The sequence below is a fragment of the Pollicipes pollicipes genome, unplaced genomic scaffold (assembly GCF_011947565.3).
Source record: "Pollicipes pollicipes isolate AB1234 unplaced genomic scaffold, Ppol_2.1 Scaffold_3087;HRSCAF=3621_pilon_pilon_pilon, whole genome shotgun sequence".
NCBI lineage: Eukaryota > Metazoa > Arthropoda > Thecostraca > Pollicipedomorpha > Pollicipedidae > Pollicipes > Pollicipes pollicipes.
This window is the reverse complement of record NW_023596225.1, coordinates 30,954,681-30,974,264: the sequence shown is the minus strand read 5'-3', so window position 1 is coordinate 30,974,264 and position 19,584 is coordinate 30,954,681. Positions and strand designations below refer to the sequence as shown.

Below are 19,584 nucleotides of genomic sequence, written 5' to 3'. Positions count from 1 at the left end.
CACCGGCGGGCGCTGGTCATTAACGGGACGCACCGGCGGGGCCGACGACGACTCGACTGCCGGGTCTCAATGCTGATCACGTGCTGGAGCAGTCCTCCCGAGGAGGTCTTGTTTTGACCGGACCTGGCGTCCGTGCGGTTTGTCGCCCAGTGCTGCTTTCGTGATGTGTCGTTATCAGTGGCCGAGTGGTCGGCGACCGCTGCATTGGAGCGGGATATTTTGTTAGCCTCATCTTGCACCTGGTGCTGAGCTCCTGACATACTGGCCACCAAACGTCCCTCCCAGACCGACAGCGTCCTTTCAGCACAGTCCTCTAATGCCCTCCTGTGACACCTGCGTATGCGCCCTCATGTATGTGCTCCGAGACCTTCCCCAACATACTACCCTGGCACGTTCTCCAGACAGGCTGAAAGGCTGATGCTCCCCCTCCCCCGCCAGCCGCGCATGCACCCTTCCCATCATGTACCCTCTCATTACGGTCTCCAACAGCACCCTCTCCTGACGCCATCCGGGGATGTCATCCTGATCTGACAGGCCCACGCCGCTCAAGACCTTTTCTTAGCGCGCCCCCCTTATGCGCCATTGCCAACAAATGCCCATGCAGCCTCCCCTTTCCACAGTCTGGAACACCGTCCGCCCCTGCTGCTGCCCGCCCCCTGCCGCTGTCCGCCTCCTTCCGCTGCCCCGCTCCTGCTGCTGTCATGCCCCTGCCGCTGACCTGCCACTTTCTGGTTCCTGCCGCTGCCCACACCCTCAGCTGCCCCGTCCTTGCCACTGCCCCGCCCATGCCGCTGCTCGGCCCCCTGACGCTGACCGGCTGGCGCGCCGCAGTGTCGGACGAGGAGCTGTTCGAGGACAACCCGCAGGAGTACATCCGGCGGGATGTGGAGGGCTCGGACGTGGACACGCGCCGCCGCGCCGCCTGCGACCTCGTCAAGTCGCTGTCGCGGCTCTTCGAGCAGCGCATCACGCAGGAGTTCTCACAATACGTGCAGGTGAGCGCCGCCCGGCCGTTCGTCGCCGCTGAGGGGAGGGGAAGGGGCTCGGTCCACTTGTCTGCAACTGTATGATGCATGACATCTGCTCGCGGTGGAAAATTGGGAGATCTTGGGCTGGTGGGGATCAGCAGGCGTGATAGTGGCATGCATATAAATTATTGCATGACTCATATGATGGTTTTCCCGTCATCTTGGCGATTCACGTCGATCGTGTTGGAAGAGCGGATGCGTGGAGTCTCGAACCCACGGCCCCCCGCCAAAAGTCGGCCGAGCCGCGGCCAAGTTACGACACCAGCATTGGCCGCCAGGTGATGCTGGCCAAGTCGGCCGAGAACCGGACGGCCAACTGGAAGCACAAGGACGCGGCCATCTACCTAGTCACCTCGCTGGCGGCCAAGGGCTCCACGCAGAAGCACGGCGTCACGCAGACCAGCGCGCTCGTCAACCTGGACGAGTTCTACCAGACGCACATCCTGCCGGAGCTGCAGGTGACTGGCCGCCCGCCGCCGGCGCCATGTGGTGTGATGTGACGCGCTCGCGCCCCGCGGCGGGCTCGACTGGGATCAGGGGTCCCGGCTGGCTCGGCTGGGTTTAACAGCCGGTCTTAAGTTGAGGCAAGCTTGTCCTTTAGCGGGTGGTGCTCCGATAGAAGGGTTTGGTGTTTGAGCGGCGGTTTGAGAGCTGGGTGTCGCTTCGGTAAAATCTTTTGGTGCGCCTTGAAAAACAACGCTGTAAAAGCTAACGCTAAACGCGACTCCACATCTCCTGCGTTGCACTCTGCGCATCACCGTCTCTAGATCTTGACGAGCCCCCTGTTCCGCTCCATCTGCACCCCTTTTTTTGTATACGACGTCAGCATCGGGGCCCCCGGTCAGTGGCCGCCCCCCGTCAGTTTGATCTCCCCCCCCGTCAGTGCCCGCCCCCGTCGTTTCCGCCCCCCCCCCGTCAGTGTCCGCCCCCCCCCCGGGTCAGTGTCCCCCCCCCACCACCACGTCAGTGTCCGCTCCCGTTAAGCCCCGCAGGACCGGCCAGCTGGCACAGTCGGCCGTGCTGAAGGCGGACGCCGTCAAGTACGTGATGGCGTTCCGCGGCCAGCTGGCGCCGGAGCTGGTGCGCGGCGCGCTGCCCCACCTGGCGGCGCTGCTGCGCGCGCCGGCCGCCGTCGTACACAGCTACGCGGCCATGGCGCTCGAACGGGTGCTGACGGTGCGCAGTGCCGACAAGACGCCCCTGTGAGTAGCCTGACCCGGTGGAGGGATGGACATTTCACTGCTATGTATGGGAGAGTTCGTGTCAGATCGGTCCCGACGTCTTGGCATCGCGCATCTAAATGGATGACTAATGAAATGAAGACAAAGGGGTTTTAAAAATGGCACGTGGATGCTGAGGGACAGCGATCGGCTGAGCTCAGCTGTGCTGCACACTAAGGACAACCTCCGATAAACATTAACGTATCATTCACTTCACTAAAATCGTGGCAAATAAATCATGTGCCGTATTAACTCCTTAAATTGAATTCAGAACAATATCCACGTTATTCACATTGACTTTTCGGTGTAGCCTAAGTATTTGCACACGGCTCAGAGCAGCCTGGGGTTTGGTAGTCATTTGTCGTCTCGAAATGCGGAGAAGCATTGTGCCTCCTTTTGAATGCGTGGCAAGTGCCGCCGCGTATTCGCCGACCCCGTGTGTTTGGCATTTGAGTATGTGAATTCTTGGCCGTCGCGGTCCGCACCTGTCTTTGTGTCTATGATGGGCCAGTTAGAAACACATCTCACTGTGAAACAGTGCATAAACGCGCTCTTTTTGTCCGCGTGTACACTACATTGCGCACCCACGTCCCATTTCCCCGTCATTATGTCGGCGTGACCCCGGTCTGCCGAACAGGGTGCAGAGCCAGCACGTGGCGCCGCTGGCCGGCGAGCTGTTCGCCAATCTGGTGTCCATCTTCAGTCTGCCGGCGTCGCAGGAGAACGAGTATGCCATGAAAGGTACGCCAGCCTCGCGCAGGACTCGACCCTCTCCACTGTCCGACAGCGGTCGCGTTGGGGTACCGCCGAACCACCGTCGTCCCGAGGTCGGGCAGGTTTGGAGAGACAGGACTCCCGTTCAAAGGTGTCGTGGGAGCGGGGTTTTATTAGCCCCATCACGTCATAAGTCGTGCTGGTTGCTTGTGTGCGCTCCCGCCGGGCGGCACGTGGTCTGGCGCGGTGGCGTTCTGCGCCTGACCTGGAGCGGCTCTCCCCAGTCTCCCCAGTCTCCGTCTCCCCAGCACATAGACCTTTACTGACTACGCTGCTCTCCAGCCTGGCAATAAGCTACTTCAAAAGCGCTGCGTGTGATCTGCCTTGGCGGAATCTGTGTCCATTTCTGGGCCGTCGTATGCCGATGATGCCGTTCCAAACGGATTGCGCCGCCCGAACGCCGTCCGCTGAAGGCTCGGTCCGTCGGACTAAAAACTACGAGCTTGTGGAGGGGGGGGGGGGGGGGGGGGGGGGGGGAGGGGACTACTGGCCAAAAACCCGAGGCGCTACGGCGGCTGTACGCTGATGACCGGCCATGCGTCGCTGACAGCCGTCGGTGTGCGTTTCAGCCGTGATGCGCACGTGTTCGGCGCTGCAGGAGGCAGCCGTGCCGCACCTGGGAACCCTGCTGCCCACGCTGACCGGCATCCTGACGCAGGTCTCCAAGAACCCCAGCAAGCCGCACTTCAACCACTACTGTTCGAGACGCTTGCCCTCTCCATACGGTACGGCTCAGCCCTGATGAGCCGCGCCGGTTGAGAGTGTGCGGTGCGTGTCGCTTCTTAAGAGTACGCGACACGCTAACTGGGACAGAGCGATATCGACTACAGTTGACATCGTAGCTCTCAGGGCTGCTGCTTCAGCCAGAAGTCATATCCCTCTCCCCACATAGAAGTCGGCGTCGTTACTAACAAATAGTTTGCGCTCTGACTGATGACGGCACGAGTATGGCTCTTGTGAAGCGTAAGTAACCTGTATCGTCACAGTTTATAGTTCCTGCGTGACATTTAGCTGTGCCATGGCCTGCACGGTAAGCGCCGTATGTCTCCGTTTTTCATCCTGGGATCCTTTTGATACAGTGGGCGGTGCCCAGTGAAGCTATCCGTTTTGAATGTACTGTACCTGCTACGAGGCTCCGATTGCTCTCCTCTCTATCGCGCGCGGGGCTGACCGACGCTGGCTGCCAGCGCGTGCCACACCTGGCACCGCGGCGGCGGCGGGGCGGCAGGCGATGCTAACGACCGCCTCTCCGTCTGCCGACAGGGTGGTGTGCAAGGCACAGCCGTCGGCCGTGGCCACCTTCGAGAGCGTGCTGTTCCCCACCTTCCAGACGATCCTGCAGCAGGACGTGCAAGAGTTCGTGCCGTACGTGTTCCAGGTACGGCCTCAGGGCGATGAATGCGCTCAACTGCTGCGGCCGCCGATCTGGCAGCCGGCCGAACGCCGCAGCCCCGCCCTCTGGCAACGGCTGCGTTACGGGCTGCTTCAGTCTTTTCCAGCTGTGAGGCACAGCGCGGTTGTTTTCTGTCCCCGTTGTTTGGGACGGTACGTCCTCTGGCTTAACGCCGCCGCGCTGACCGCTCTGTGGGATGCTGAAGCCGCGCCGCGCCCTCCGCCGCAATTCGTCGGCTCCTGCCTTTGGCGATAGGCTGCCACGCGTCCCCTGACGTCACGCATCTGTGATGAAGCGACAGACGTCATCCCGTGGTCGTGGCACCTCACCTGCTGCTGTCCCTCCTGCCGCAGCTGCTGTCGGTGATGCTGGAGCTGCAGACGAGCGTGCCGGAGCCGTACCAGGCGCTGCTGCTGCCGCACATTCTGGCGCCCGTGCTCTGGGAGAAGACGGGCAACGTGCCGCCGCTGGTGCGCTTCATCACCGGCTGCTGTGCGCCGGGACCCACAGGCCCTGCTGCGCGTCGACAAACTGGTGAGAAGCCGAGGGACAAACTGGTGCAGGAGAGGAGAGATAAGCTGCTTGGAAGCGACGAGACAAACTGGTGAGGAGCCGAGGGACAGGCTGGTAGAGAGGAGTAGAGACAAGCTGCTGCGAAGCGGTGGGACAGGCTGTGGTGGAGAGGCGGGGCATGCTGGTGCAGGGGGGAGGACAGACAGGCTGCCGCGAAGTGGTGGGACAGGCTGGTGAGGAGCCGAGGGCCAGTCTGGGCAGGGGAGGCAAGACAGGCTGCTACGAAATGATGGAACGGGCTGTTGTAGAGAGGCGGGGCAGGCTGGTGCAGGGGAGGAGAGACAGGCTGCTGCGAAGCGATGGGACAGGCTGGTGGGGGGGGGGGGGGGGGGGAGGAGGAGGAGGAGGAGGAGGAGGAGGAGGAACAGGCTGGTGTGGAGAGAAGGGACAGGTTGGTGCGCGATGGAGGGATAGACTTATGTGAAAGCTGTGCTCATAGTCACTTGTGAACAAGGCTGGACGAATATATTGCACCTAAAGTCAGGACACTCGAAGACACAAAACGCTTAGAATCGCTGTAGAACCTTAGAATCCGTTAAACATATACCAAAATATGGAACCACCCGAGCTTCCACATCTCAGCACATGGCGCATGGTATTGCGTTGGAGGCTAAGTGTGATGCTATCTGCGCGAAGCGGGCGGATAAGCCGGAGGGTTACGGTTACCCGCTCTGATTGTGAGGTTATAAAATGGCCTGCCCCGAACATCAGACACCACAAATATTAGGCGAACCTCACGGAACATCCCGAATGCGCAGATTTGCACATCATGGCGTCCAATGCGTGTACCGTTATGGGCTGCCGAAGCACGGACGGCTATGTCTAAAGGGTTCTATGACCCGCATATTTTATGACGATAGAAAGAAACTTGCCGTGATTATAGAAAGAAGCTTGCCGTAACGATAAAAAGAAACTTACCGCCCGGCATGCATCACGTCGAATCGAACACTATTGCTTAACGTCCATTACGTAACCGACGCTACTCAGAGCGGGCTACAAGACATTCGTGTTTTAAGCCATTTCATTTTTCTTGGATGTTTCGTATTTCTTGGGTGTGAGTATCTCACGTGCTTGTTCAGCCATTAATAAGATAACGAATGTGTTACGGTCGTGATACGCTGAGAGGTCGTGCTCGGCGTGCGGTCTGCGTGCGCTCCCTGCTTACGTCTGGTGTGTACTACCGTCCTCGTTCCGTGCGTGGGGCTGTGCTCTGGGGCTGCCCCGTGCTCCCCGTCTCGCGTCAGCCTGCACTGCCGTTCCCGGTCCCGGTTCCCGTGCCGGCCGGCTGTGCTGTGTTACTCCCTGCGGTACTCCTCACCCCTCAGCCCCTCGTCCCGCTGTGTTAGGCCGGAACTGTACTGCCATCCCCTCTCCCCGTACAGAGCTGTGTTCCGCCGCTCGCCGTGCTCCCTGTCTTACGTTGGGTCTGTGTTCCGCTTCTCGCCGTGCTCCCTGTCTTACGTCGGGTCTGTGTTCCGCCGCTCGCCGTGCTCCCTGTCTTACGTCGGGTCTGTGTTCCGCTCCTCGCCGTGCTCCCTGTCTTACGTCGGGTCTGTGTTCCGCCGCTCGCCGCGCCCCCTGTCTTACGTCGGGTCTGTATTCCGCTACTCGCCGTGCTCCCTGTCTGACGTCGGGTCTGTGTTCCGCCGCTCGCCGTGCTCCCTGTCTTACGTCGGGTCTGTCTTCCGCAGCCGGCCCTGCTCGGCGTGTTCCAAAAGCTGATAGCCAGCAGAGTGAACGACCATCACGGCTTTGCTATTGTCAGCGCGCTGTTCGAAGCGCTGCCAGAGTAAGTATGATTCTGCTGAGGCCGCTGTCCCGCTGTCAGTTTTGCTGCCAGCCTCTGTCCAGGTCAGCACCGCGCTGCCTGGCATCCCAGGTGTGAGCATGAATCCTTTTTTGCCATGATTAACGGGAAATTCACTTTGTTTTTATCCACCGTTCGAGTCGGTATTTTTTGTTTGATTTGTCATCCAAGCGTGTGCTGCTGTTTTTCGTGACAGACCGCAGTGACCAAGTTCACTTTTTGCATTCCTCTCACTTGACTCAGTCCTCCCATCCCCACGCTTTCGGTCTACCTGCCGCAGTCACAAGCCGTGTGGCCGGGAGAAGTGCGCACTGCGACAGGGCCAGGTCACCAGCTGACCAATGACCCCATTTGTGAGGTCACCGCATCGAGCGCCGAATGGTCAGCGACTGCCGCATAGGCGAGCTCACTGCCGGCGCCTCCTCTCACGCGATGGTTGCCGCCATGGCGCCACTACAATATCGCGCCATGTGCCGGATTTGAACCCGGGTGTATGGACCCGAGAATCGGTGCGCTACCAATGCGCCATCAGTAGCGTGTCATCATCATCACTGACTGCGTGCCGGCAGGTCCAGCATGGAGCCCTACACGCGGCAGGTGTTCTTCCTGCTCTTCCAGCGGCTGAGTAGCAGCAAGACGGTCAAGTTCGTCAAGAGCCTGTTGGTGTTCATCTTCCTGTTCGCGCACCTTCGGGGTGGCCAGAAACTGGTGGAGACCATTGACGCCGTACAAGCCAAGTGGGTGACGTGTGGGGAGAAAGATGCACGTTAGCGTGGAATGTGGGTCTGGTGGGGGTGAGGTGGGGGATGACTCCTTGGGGAGGGCGAGGTAGACTGCACTCCTAGGATGTACCGAGGCTATCTGTCGAACAGATGACCTGCTGGCGCTCCGTGCCAACCGCATTTTATCACAGCTCGGTCCACAGTGTTTAAGGCTCTCCGAGTGTAGCGATGTCCTGCGCCGTCTCCGTTGTGCTGTGCCGTCGCCTGTCGTTTGTCTGCCTGTGCCGGCGGCCGCCCGCCTTCGGCACCGCCGGTCACCGGTCGCCGGCGGCCCGTCGGTCTGCACCCGCCCGCCTGCGCCGCAGGATGTTCGGCATGGTTGTGGAGCGGCTGATCGTGCTGGAGGCGCAGAAGATCTCGGGCTCGCAGGACAAGCTGGTGTGCACGGCCGGCATGGTCAACCTGCTGTGCGACACGCCGGCTCTGCTCGACGGACCGTACACCCAGTACTGGTACGGGCTGGCTCTGAGCGGGCCCCGGGGCACGGAGGACGGCTACCGACCCGGGCCGAGTCGGCGCCCGGTCCGGCGCAGGGGCCGGAACCCGACAAACTTCTGGGGGACTGTTTGAGGGCCCAGGCCGTCATGGGGCCGGGACCCGATAGACTGCTTGAGGGCCGAGTCAGGGCCCGGACCGCCACAGGGGCCAGGACCCAACGGGCTGTTGGATGACCGTGTGAGAGTCCGGACCACCATGGGGGCCGGGACCGGAAAGACTGCTGGGGACCATGTGAGGACCAAGGCCCACACGGGGCCGGGACCCGACAGACAGCTACGAATCGTTACTGCTAGGCTTCTGGAGAGGCCGGTGTTAGCACCCGATTTGTATGAGGCGTAACTCATCATTTTTCCATGTGTGTAATTGAATTTCGTATGCATGATCTATTAAGCGAAACAGCCGGTGCTTGTAGAATGCCAGTTCAGCTTTGGTGCCTGGGCCGGCAGGGGTCCAATCCTGCAGGCGCTGATTGGCCTGTTCGAGCTGCCCGAGGCCGAGGACGACGGCGTGGAGGACGCCCACTTCCGGGACGTGGAGGAGTCGCAGGGCTACCAGGCGGCCTTCTCGCAGCTGCTGTTCGCGCCCGTCCCGCCGCACGACCCGCTCAAAGGTAGGCGGCGCCGCGCCCGCGCGCGGGCCCTGTCCCTGCTGCTCCGGCGCCCCGGCCGTCCGCCGCGCCGGTCCCGTGAGCGGTGCGGCCGGGACGCTGCTTGGCTGCGCGGAGCTGGTGGAAGCTGACGGCACGCCATCCACTCGACCCGCCGCAGTTGGAACAGTGTTTGGTGGGCCATCGGTCAGCCGCAATCAAGGCTGGTGAACGAAAGACCTCGCGTGGTTTAAACCGTGGTGGTTTTGACCAGCTTCGTCAACCAGTGCACATTTTTGTAGCCGCCGGGTTTGGCCAGTGGGCTATTTCGGCCAGTCCGCATGGAAAAGTCGCTCGTTTCCACTGGATCAAGAAAACTATTCACAGTGGAGCGAAATCGATGGCTAAGTTGCTTAAACAGTTGGACTCAGCAGACCTGTTGGGCATGGCAAAATAAAGAGCAGCTCGGCGGCTGGGTTCACCGCCTGCATGTTTCCGTCACCGTGTCAAGTTAAGCCCACCGTTGGGCTTACCACCGTCCTCGGAATGTTGCACCGAAGCTAAAAGCAGTTAAACAATTGGTTAAAGAACCACCGTCCGTAATGGACGGCAAATGTAGCTTTGTAACACGACCGTAACGGGTGAGTGTTATGCCTTCGGATGATGTGCAAGTTCGTATGGAAAGTAAATGTCGTCCATGGAAGCTAAAATTAAAATGTTCAAAAATGAGCTGTACCTAATGGAGAGTACGATGAGATCAGGCCCACAGCGTTGTGGCACCGTATTTATGCGCAAGACGCACGTGCGCAGCTTTCTCCGTCGTCTTGCGCGGTACCTCTGGGCTAAGTTGCCGGTGATTTGTGGGACCCTGGCCCTCAACTGCTCGTCCGGTCGTGCTTGCCAGTCTTCCTCATACATTGGGTCATTGATCAGATCCAGCATGTTCGGAGCTGGAGAGTGTAGCGCTGGTTCCTCTTGTCTCGGTAAAACTGCACGCGGACCTCTTGAAGCAATGACAGCGTCCCCTGTGCATTATGTGTCTTGTGTGATCTGGCCGGAAGATGTGCTGGTCATCACATGAGTGAATTCTCAGACAACGTGAGAGAATCTCTTGCGCGCGATTCTGACGGCATGTTGGCCCGTCCACATTCTTCCTGGTTTGCATGATCACGGGCTGGGTAATCGTCCACGTGATCATCAACACGATCATCCACGTGGGCTGATAACGGGTCGCACCTTCAGCTTGTTTGGGCGCTTGCTTTCTTCCTTGAGTCTGGTTAGGGAGGGTATTTCCGCCAGCGAGTGTATAAAACTCCGGAAATTCCGGCATTCAGTCGCCAGAACAGGTGAAGTGGGACTCGTCCATCGCGATGTCTTTGGCCTGCCTGCTTGACATCGGCCCTCTGGACAAGCGACGGATGCGTGTCTTCCAACGCCTGCTCTGATTTCGAGGAACTTCGCGCGCCTTTGCTAGCTTTCTTTGCTGTTACGTTCCCCCTATAGTATTTCTTGACATGACCGTGATGGGCGAAAATACTTTGCTGGCAAGCGATGCAATATGCTTCAGTCTTCTTCACCAGCCGTCACCCGCGTCCTTGCGTCATGTTCACCGGCTTTCCACCGTCTCCGGTATGCCGAGCATGCCCTCTGGTCTCCAAACGCTTCAAGACATTGTTAGCGATCATTCGGGTCAATGTAATATCGTTGAGGTAACGGACGATAGAAGCTTTGGAAACGCCAGAGTTGCCTTGCGCAGCTTTTGTGGCAATGTCACGAACCACTTGTGCGTTAAAGGACGCCATTTTCTTAGGATCAAGAGGACAGAAACAGGAGGCACTTGCGACTTACACCACTTGTATTTATTCGCCGTGACTCATAACAGACACCGTTACTCCACAATGCATACAGGCTTTACAAGTCAAAATTTTCGAACATAGTACCCACCCGCTACACAATACCATCCAGTCCGAAACGTGTTCGGCGTATGACGGATGATCACTTAAAATCTGGGCGAAGGTGAAATTGGCATAAACTCATGCAGAATGGGGAGAAAGGCACAATTTGAACATTATTTCGGAACTGGTGCCATGCATTGCCGCGTGTTTTCAGTGAACAGTAGACCGAAGGTGCTGTCGGTTAGCTTAGTGCACGTGCGCAGGGAGGTGCTGGATCAGTTTGTGCGGCTCTTGCGGGTCCTTGGATCTGATAACCTGTCGGGTGCGTGTGATCAGCTGATGCTCCGATGAAGCCATTCCACCTCCTTCCCTCAACCGTGGGCTCATGGTACCCCACGTACACCTCAGCTGACGCACTTGCGACGCAGAGCAGAGGAGTAGTCAGCCGCCCTGAAGCACGGTATGACCAGCTTCGTGAGGGGCACAGGCAGTGCACCCACTGTTGGACCGTTGCCAGGTCGGACCATACCGCACAATCTTTCTGGAGATGTTTCGCATAAAAGGCGACCAGTTTTTCTCCTTGATGCACTTTTCTCGGTTGAGCTCACCGCTGACGGCAACTATGCTTGTGCGGGAAGCTGGATCTGTGATTCCATGAGGCCTGATGATTTTCCACAACATTACGTTTCCCGGAAAAATCATTTTCTGTGGCTTGAACTTTACATAACTGGAATCACCACTAGGACCAGCATAAAAGCCAGCATTACGTCATTTCCACAACAGGCTGAGTATGGCTTGTCGCCCATGATGACATTTGTCACACTTGTGACAGACAACAGACCATTTAGAGACGGCGAGTCTAAGCTTTCTAACATATTTTTGATCCCTAGTTTCTGGACCTTCTGTCGCTTTATATCTCCGGTCCACCCTTCAGAAGTATGTCGTGGATGAGTGACTGACCGCATCCAGTTTGTCCTGTACGAAGCCGCAGGGGAAACGTCGCTTTGACGTTTGCGGCTTTTGCTACTATCTTCTTCCCACATTCAGTCATTTTACACGGGTTTTTGCCCCTTCCACTGTGTCGTGTATCGTGTTCCGCATCAGCAGGCTGCACGACCGGATATGTCGTGTTTTTTCAACCTAAATGGTCCAAAAGTGGTTTCTCGCAATTTCTTGGTCTATCGTCATGTGTTTGCATAAGTTCAGCGATCAACTCGTAAACGCCCTGTTCAGTAAGCGCCGCCATCTGGCTACCTGACCTCCCCTATATTCATAGGATCTTCTTTTGCTTTATTTCGCACGTAGTAGATTCTATGCACTGCAGACTGATAGCAAAATCGATGTTCTATCGCAAAATATTTGGTCGCTATGAAACCTCCAAACACAGGCTGCCAACCCGAAGGGCTTTTACGCCAAGTGCCGTGTTTGCAGCTTCGCGGCAATGAATGCGGATCATTGGCAAGTTATGGATATAAAATCGTTGTAAATTGACACACGCCAATAAACGAGTTCTTTTTGAGGGATGAATGGCCCCTTCATGATCAGTTAAGGTGATGACCTCTGGTGCACTTTGCACTTACGTAAGCTGTGAATCTTATGTACTTGCCAAATATGCCTCCGAGGACGATGCCGTGCCCATCGTGAAGTAGAGTTAAGCTGTCCGCCAAGGAAAGCTATACTTGTATGCCCTTAAGTCCAGATCGGGGATCGTATGTGAAACGTCACTGATTGATCTGGCTGTTTATGTCCAATACTGTGTAGGAAATCAAGGCAGGAATGCCGTTCAGGGGCACATAACAGGGCATAAACTGGCATTGATAGGCGCCTGGACGCAAAAGTGTACCGACATAACCTCGACGACCATGTTATTGCTCGGGATCTCTGAGAGATACGTGTTTCCAATCTTCACAGAATTGGTAGAATAGTTAACAAGTGATTTGCTAACCATTTCAGTATTATTCATTGAGCAGTTTGTGTGCTATTGATGGAGAACTTCAAAGGACCTCTTAGGCTTTCCGCATGGGGATGGTTTACCCGTTCACCATTGGCGAAGCCAATACCCGCTCGTCTGGATGCTCTGTTAACTCAACATCGAATGAAGACATCGACACCAAACTTCTTGACGCCCCCACATGATTCTTCGCGTTTTTTTTGTCAAAGAAAGATTAAATTTGTTTCTGATGTGCAGACAAATATTGTCAAGCGACCTCACTCACAGAATTTGCATCACCAAAGCACGAAATCTTAAAAAGTCGCCAACAATGAAGTTTTGTGGAAATGTGCATCAAATCGTGCCATCATGCGATAAGAAGTTGCATGATTTCGAATTCTGCTATATCGGATTTGTGGAATTTTAATTTTCCGAAAAGTGCATAAAATGCCTCGTTTCCTCAGCCAGGCGCACGGCGCAGACGGCTCCACGGAGTGACGTAAAAGTTGTGCATACAACAGACTCACCTTCGTGACGATCCGCGACGTAAATTTGCTCCCGTCAGATACCAGTGTCGGTCATAGTGTATGTCAGAGGAATACGTTTTGGCGCATAGTTGGGAGACGCTTCGTATATTTAGGAGAAGCAAGCTGTGCAAAAACAAACCGACAAAGCCAACCACAGAGCTAGCTCGAGTAGGGGCGACTACAATACCCCCAAACGCAGCGGGCCGCCAAATGACGCAAACATTGAAGGTGTAGAAAAAATCCGGACACGCTGTGCGCCATTGAAATACGAATCAGTGTTGTGGATGGAGGCAGTGCTACACCAACGCCAACGGCGCAGCTTTTCGTGCAGCGAAACAAACTGAAGCCACAGCTCGACGAGTACTATTCGATATCGTTCTGAGGTTAACACGAGCTGACCCCTGTCTGACGGAGTCCGGATGCTGGACGCCTGCTGAGGTAGGGTGCCTGGTTGAAGACATCGTCGGACTGGAGCGGAAGGGGGAGCGATGGTGATTGGCTAGTGATAGCGGCGGCGTCGAGCAGTGGTGGTAGCATGTGTTGAAGCAGAACGCAAGCGACTGGTTCCATCAGGAGCTACTGCCGACCGCCCACCAGTCAGCAGCTGACCAGGTCACAACTGCAGTTGACCTTGGACCAAGCGGACACAGCGGCCCGGCGACGCCGAGCCGTGCCTGCGATGTGCCGCCCCGGGGAGCCGCCACCGCCAGGTGGCGCACCGCGCCGCGGCCGGGACGCCGGCCAACGTTCTGGCCGCATCGGCCACCGCGCGCAGTCGAACAGAACGTGTCAGACAAGAGGCTGAAGCCTGCAAGCTGTTCGTCATAGACAACGCCATTGCTGAAATCATCATCAGAACAAACAGCGGGTTGAAATAGGAGCGTCAGCGGCTAGAAGTCACCCGCAGCAACAGTGTGGAAAAGGTGGCAGACAAGCCACCTGACGTATCACACATTGTCGAGCATTTCCTAGCGCAATGTGCTATGGGGATTTTACGGCCGGCTGGCTCGCTCGGAACTGTTGTGCTCACAACGGAGCCAGTTGTTGCAATGACAGCGCGGTGGCAGGAGATTTGCGACACTGCTGCAGTTCTTGACGTTCGGCGACTGAGAAAATGTCTGATGCAAAATGTTATGCAAAATGTCCCTGATGCAAAAGTCAATCTTGATCTTTACTCTCAGCTCAAATTTGGAAAGCAAACTTGAGCGACTTGACTAATTGTTAGAAACCTTTTGATTGGCTCATCTCAATCGATTGGTGCATGACTCGTTCGAATCGTACGACCAGCTACGTAGGAAGACAGGGGAGGCAGAGTCTGCCCCGCGCCGTTGAGGGCGTTCGGCTGCTGACCCCAATGGCACGCCGGCTAATAGGTGTTGCGATCCAGCCCGGTCGGCGCGCTCGAAATGACGTGCCCCGTTGTAAGTAACACCTCAGCTAACGACCCGTCAGTTACTGGAAGTGGTGACGGGTCGTTGGCTGACGGGGGAGTGATGCTGATTCATAACCTACTTCCGCAGAAGACCCGTATGCAAGCCATCGCTGCCTTCTGATAGCGTGGCGTGTCAATCTGTAAAAGGCGCCCAAGCTGTGGCCTAGAACTGAACACAGTAGTACGTCATTGGTCTGAGCACGTAATGATGTCGCTCTGATCACATGATGATGATCACATGATATAATGGTGTCGCTTTGATCACATGTTGATGATCACGTGATTTAATGGTGCCATTCTGATCACATGATGATGATCACATGATGTAAGGATGTCACTCTGATCACATGATGATGATCACATGATGTAATGATGTCACTATTTCACCGTCCTGGGTCATCTCGTCTGGGGCGCCCACCCTCAGCTTAAGTCCTTACTGCCGGCACACAGTCCTTGACCCCGCACAGACAAACCGTGCGATTGCGCTACTGAACCGGAACTGGCTAGAAGACCGTGTCACTATGAACACGTGCTCGTCTTCGGCCGCGGGATTACCGCTGGGATTGGGATTTTGATTGGGATGCTCCTAATGGGATTGCCCCTGGCGATTATCAGTTGTGGATGGTACAGCAACTGCGGCGTGCACAGCAGCTGGCAACGTCAGGCAGTGACGCCTGTCGTGTTTTCTTGTTCCGCTTTTTTTTTTACTGAATCCGGAGAATAAGAAGCCCAAGGTCAAGCATCGTGTTATAAGATGTTATCAGAAGTGGCAGCGTGTTATCCTGCACAATTTCGACGTCGGTTTCGATGTCGGTTCGATGACGTCGGGCCTCGGCAGGTTGGCGCGCCCGGCGTCAGCGCGCGACGCGCGGCCGAGTGGGCCGCGCCGCTCGCGCAGGCGGGCCGGCCTCGCCAGAGGTGGCTGGTGCGCGGTCTCTACGGGCACGCCTCCGCTTGTGAAGGTGCGCCTCGAAGCGGCAGATGTGTCCGCCCCCGGGGAGCGGCCTGTCACCGCACCCCGCGGCGCCCGACAGCTCCTCTGATGGTCTGGCCGGTGGTGGGTGGGTGTGGGTTGGTTAGTGTTTTCAGCGTGTTTCTGGATCGTAGCAGAGCTCGGCAAGAGCGATGCCATAGTCTCGACATGGGGCTGCTATCTCCTTCGTTTGGGTGTATTTTGTTGTACTCCTCCCCCCCCCCCCCCCCCGTACGCTGTTTTGAGCACAGGTTAAAAACGACCGCTCGCAACGACACCGAATGGTCAGTGCCTGTTCATCATGATTTTGGCATCCTTTATGCAATTTCGAAGCTTTAATCGTCCGAGATCAGTGACCCGGGACAGGTCAAAGAGATCGAGCTCTAAAAAGGTTTGGCCACAGATAACGTTTTTGTCGGGCATTGGCTGCGGCTCAAGATTACTATAATGATGTAACATAATGTCTACAGTTTGCCTGCTTCAGATTTTTTGAAAAAGACGATGTCAGTGACCTGAAGTCTGGTCAATGTTTGTTACTTTTCGTACATAGGGCTCTTTTGCACCTATTTTTGTGCACTTTTGATGTTGAGAAATAAGGAAAAGAGTACTAGCTGACATGCACAACCATCATATGACCTCAGAACACCTTTGCCCTGGCCCACGTCGTGACCTACCTATAGAAGTGTCACTGGCAAAACACATGCTGAGATCGAAATAGGCGGTTTTATCCGGCAGTTTTGGACTAAAAATTCGAATGCTCCACTGAAAACATGGGATATCATTTTAATGCTAATTAGATCACACTAGGCCACGTGAGTTCATGCAAGGTCATATGGGGTCATTCTTAGCCAGTGACTTATGTTGTCGGTAGCGGAGAGGCTGGTGAGTGCGACGGGTGTAACCACCTCCTTATCGTGGTTGTGAAGCTGATGACCTGGAATGTTATGTCCCCACGTGCCTGTTCTCAGTTTGTTACAAATACATTACAGCTACCTGAATACATGTAGATGTACAACACGCTATTTCTAGCCGCGGAAACGTTTTGTATTTGTCACATAGGCCCGGTTAGCACTTCAAATTTTCCGTTGGATGGCTTATGAATTTGGCCTAAGTTGACTCCAGATAGAGTCAAAGACAGCCTAAAATGATATTGTTGTGCCTGGAATGCTGTTGTCCCACAGTTGCACGTATTCAAGTTAACTTATTCAGATGCACGTTGTGGAAAAGTATCAGTATTGCAGGGCACTGGTAGATCAATTTTGAACGGTGACATGATGTGACCTGACCTGATGAGGGAATAGAAATGGTTGGAATAGACTCACCACAGTGAACGCTTATTTCTGTGCCCTCAATATCCGTCTTTTCTTGTTTACATACGTTTTAACTGCATCAATGAAAGACCGTGTTTTTCCTTTCGTGACCTCCGGTAACCTCACATGTGATATAATGTCCCAAATTTGGTTTGCATTTTTGTATAATCTAACGGTACCTCCACAACGGTATCATTGTTCTTCTCATACGGCGTCTAGAAGTTCGAGATCCCGGTGGGAATTCATCCTGTCCCCCAGCCGGGAGCGATGGCGGGCTAGGCATTGAACCCTTGAGATCTCAATATTAAGATATATCAAGGTACATTATATCATATATACAAGGTATAATATCAAGGTACATGAAATTTATGTGCCATAAATTAGGCAATTTCATTGACTGCAGCTATGCAAAGTTTGGCGCAGCTACGCCCACGCAGTTCGAATGTTATTTTTGGAAAAAACCTTGTGAGGAGACAAATTGCCCCCCCCCCACCCCCCACCCCCACCCGAGCACGCGTTAAAAAGATAACGCCCTTTTGGTCCCCGACTTTTAGCGAAGTTGCACTTCTGTCCATGCAAAGAGCTTACTTTGAACAGGTGAGTTATACCTGTCACACCAATCCACAGCCCACAGTCGTATGCCACAAATGTAAGAAATGGGGAAAGCTCCGCCGTGTTGGGAGTTTCAGCGTTGAAACGCCGAGTATTCACCCACGCGCACTAGACACCCCTCTCCGTCCGGCCGTCGTCTCGTACGCTCAGACCACGCCTCGCCAGAGGGCGGCCAAATGAACCGCCACGCGGAAGTTCCGGGCATTGTCGCCGTAGTGCTGGGGTTTTCGCACTCTGCCAGAGAGTTCAACGCTGAGGAGAACTCGGCCCGGATTTCACGCTGGCAAGAGTCGGCCTGCGAGACACTCAGCAAACAAACGCATACGGTCACAGCGCATACTAAGCTGAAAACATGCGACGCGTGCACATATTGCCCCGATGTTTGTCGCCTGGAAAGCTATCTGGAGGGGAAGTTCACGAACACAAGTAGTGAGTTTCGAGCACAAGAAGTGGGCCGATAAACACAAGTAGGAGGAAATGTCAGCGAGGGGGGGGGGGGGAATGAGCGCTGAAAGAGAGATGTGAGATGGCAAGTTTAGCTTTGTGTAAAGGGGTTTTGAAATAGAATGGCCATCTTGAGGATCATTCGGTGCGGTTCACAGCCCCGCCCTTCTTAAGATCTCAACCCCCTAATTTTTTAGGCACACGCCTGCCAAGATGTGCAGGCTTTTTCTGGGAGACTATTTCAAGGTCCCTCAGGCACTCTTGACGTCATATTGTCATTCAGATCCTGTCATTGCATTAGGCCTGCGGCGGTCAAGGCCAAGACAAACATTATCGAGCCGTTCATATTTGGCGTTCATAAAGAGAGCAATTGTGTGGGCTAGAAGAGTCATTTTCACTTGAGAGTATACCAATAGTTATAAGTAAGTAGATTCTATGACATCGGATGTTTGCTTCAGTATTTTCAAATGCGGAGCATTTGTTTATTTTTCATGCACCGACTGTCCTGTTACGTTTTTGCCGATAACAAGCTGCGGTCGTGGCTGATTAAGTGGATTGGGAGGAATGGAGGCCACCCGAGGCTGGGGGAGGTCATCGTTCAGGAAGGCATCATGGGCTCTACGGTATTTTACATTTCATTTCAAAACTATGTAGTTCTGCCCGCAGATTATGTGCTTTTTGGCCACAGAAGCCCATTTCTTCTTATCACAACGATCAGTGCGAGGAAGAACGAGGTGACGACCGGCCGGTCACCGTACGGATAGCGCGCGCTCTGACTTCACTTACGCAAACAAGGACTGTGGACCGATGATGGGACTTTATTCAGAGGCTGTATGCAAAATACACGTCTTGCAAAAGGTGCTAAGAATTGTTCGTAGATTGACCTCGTGTCTAGATACGCCGAAATTTTTAGATGTCGCTATATAAGAGCGACATTGGGTTGGCGTCAAAGTTCAGAGAATCGGAATAATTTGCTTAAACCGGGATGAAGGAGCCGTGGGTAGGCAAGTCAAGCTTTGAAATATTTATACGGGGCGTGGATTTACAGATAGCACCTCCGTGACAGAAGTGGAAACAGTCAGTTCGATGTGCTAGATCGCGTTAAGTGCGCATAGAGACAGAGCCATTGATTAATGTGGCTGAATTAATGGCTTAGGAGTGGAGATGTGCTTTAAAAATGGAGATGATAAAGGAACATGCAACAGAGACATTTTCATCAGTGTAACTTGGAAATATGAGCGACATACACATCCTCCTGGAATGGGACCTGCATGACCTGCAGTCGATGAGCCCAAAAACTCCAAGTCATCACCATCACATCCCCCTTCAGTGCCATTTTACACCAAAAGACAGGACCCTTGTGACGTACGTACAAGTCAGTTCGTCAAGGGCTGCATGTTGGGCCTGGAAGGCTCTGGGTGCTGGGGGCGTGTTTTGCATCACTTGGATCTTAGTTTTGCCTTGAGTTGTGGTTTTGGTATCACTCGGTTATCCGTTCCTCCAACTGCCACGACTTATCATGTATTATCATCGTAGGGCTTCGGCGACTTCCACGTCTGAGCTGTTTACATCGCAATTGGCGTACTGGCGTATTTAGCTGGGGTCCATTCTCGTAACTCTGTCACAGTAATCGTGGGGTACTAATGACCAACCAGCTGTTATGCACCGACTACGCTGTTCCGTTTCAGGGAATAATGAGCTGCAACTCATGTTAAATGAAGAGGATGGTTGGGTGCTAGATAGGAGGGTCGCCCAGGTCGGGGGGAGCGTACCATGCCATTTAGGGCTCAGTTCTAATTT

General features: G+C 54.9%; 1 pseudogene; it reads left to right on the top strand.

The window, feature by feature from the left end:
• LOC119090034 (exportin-2-like) overlaps window positions 1–19,584 on the top strand; it is a 115,943-nt pseudogene that overhangs the window by 81,600 nt on the left and 14,759 nt on the right.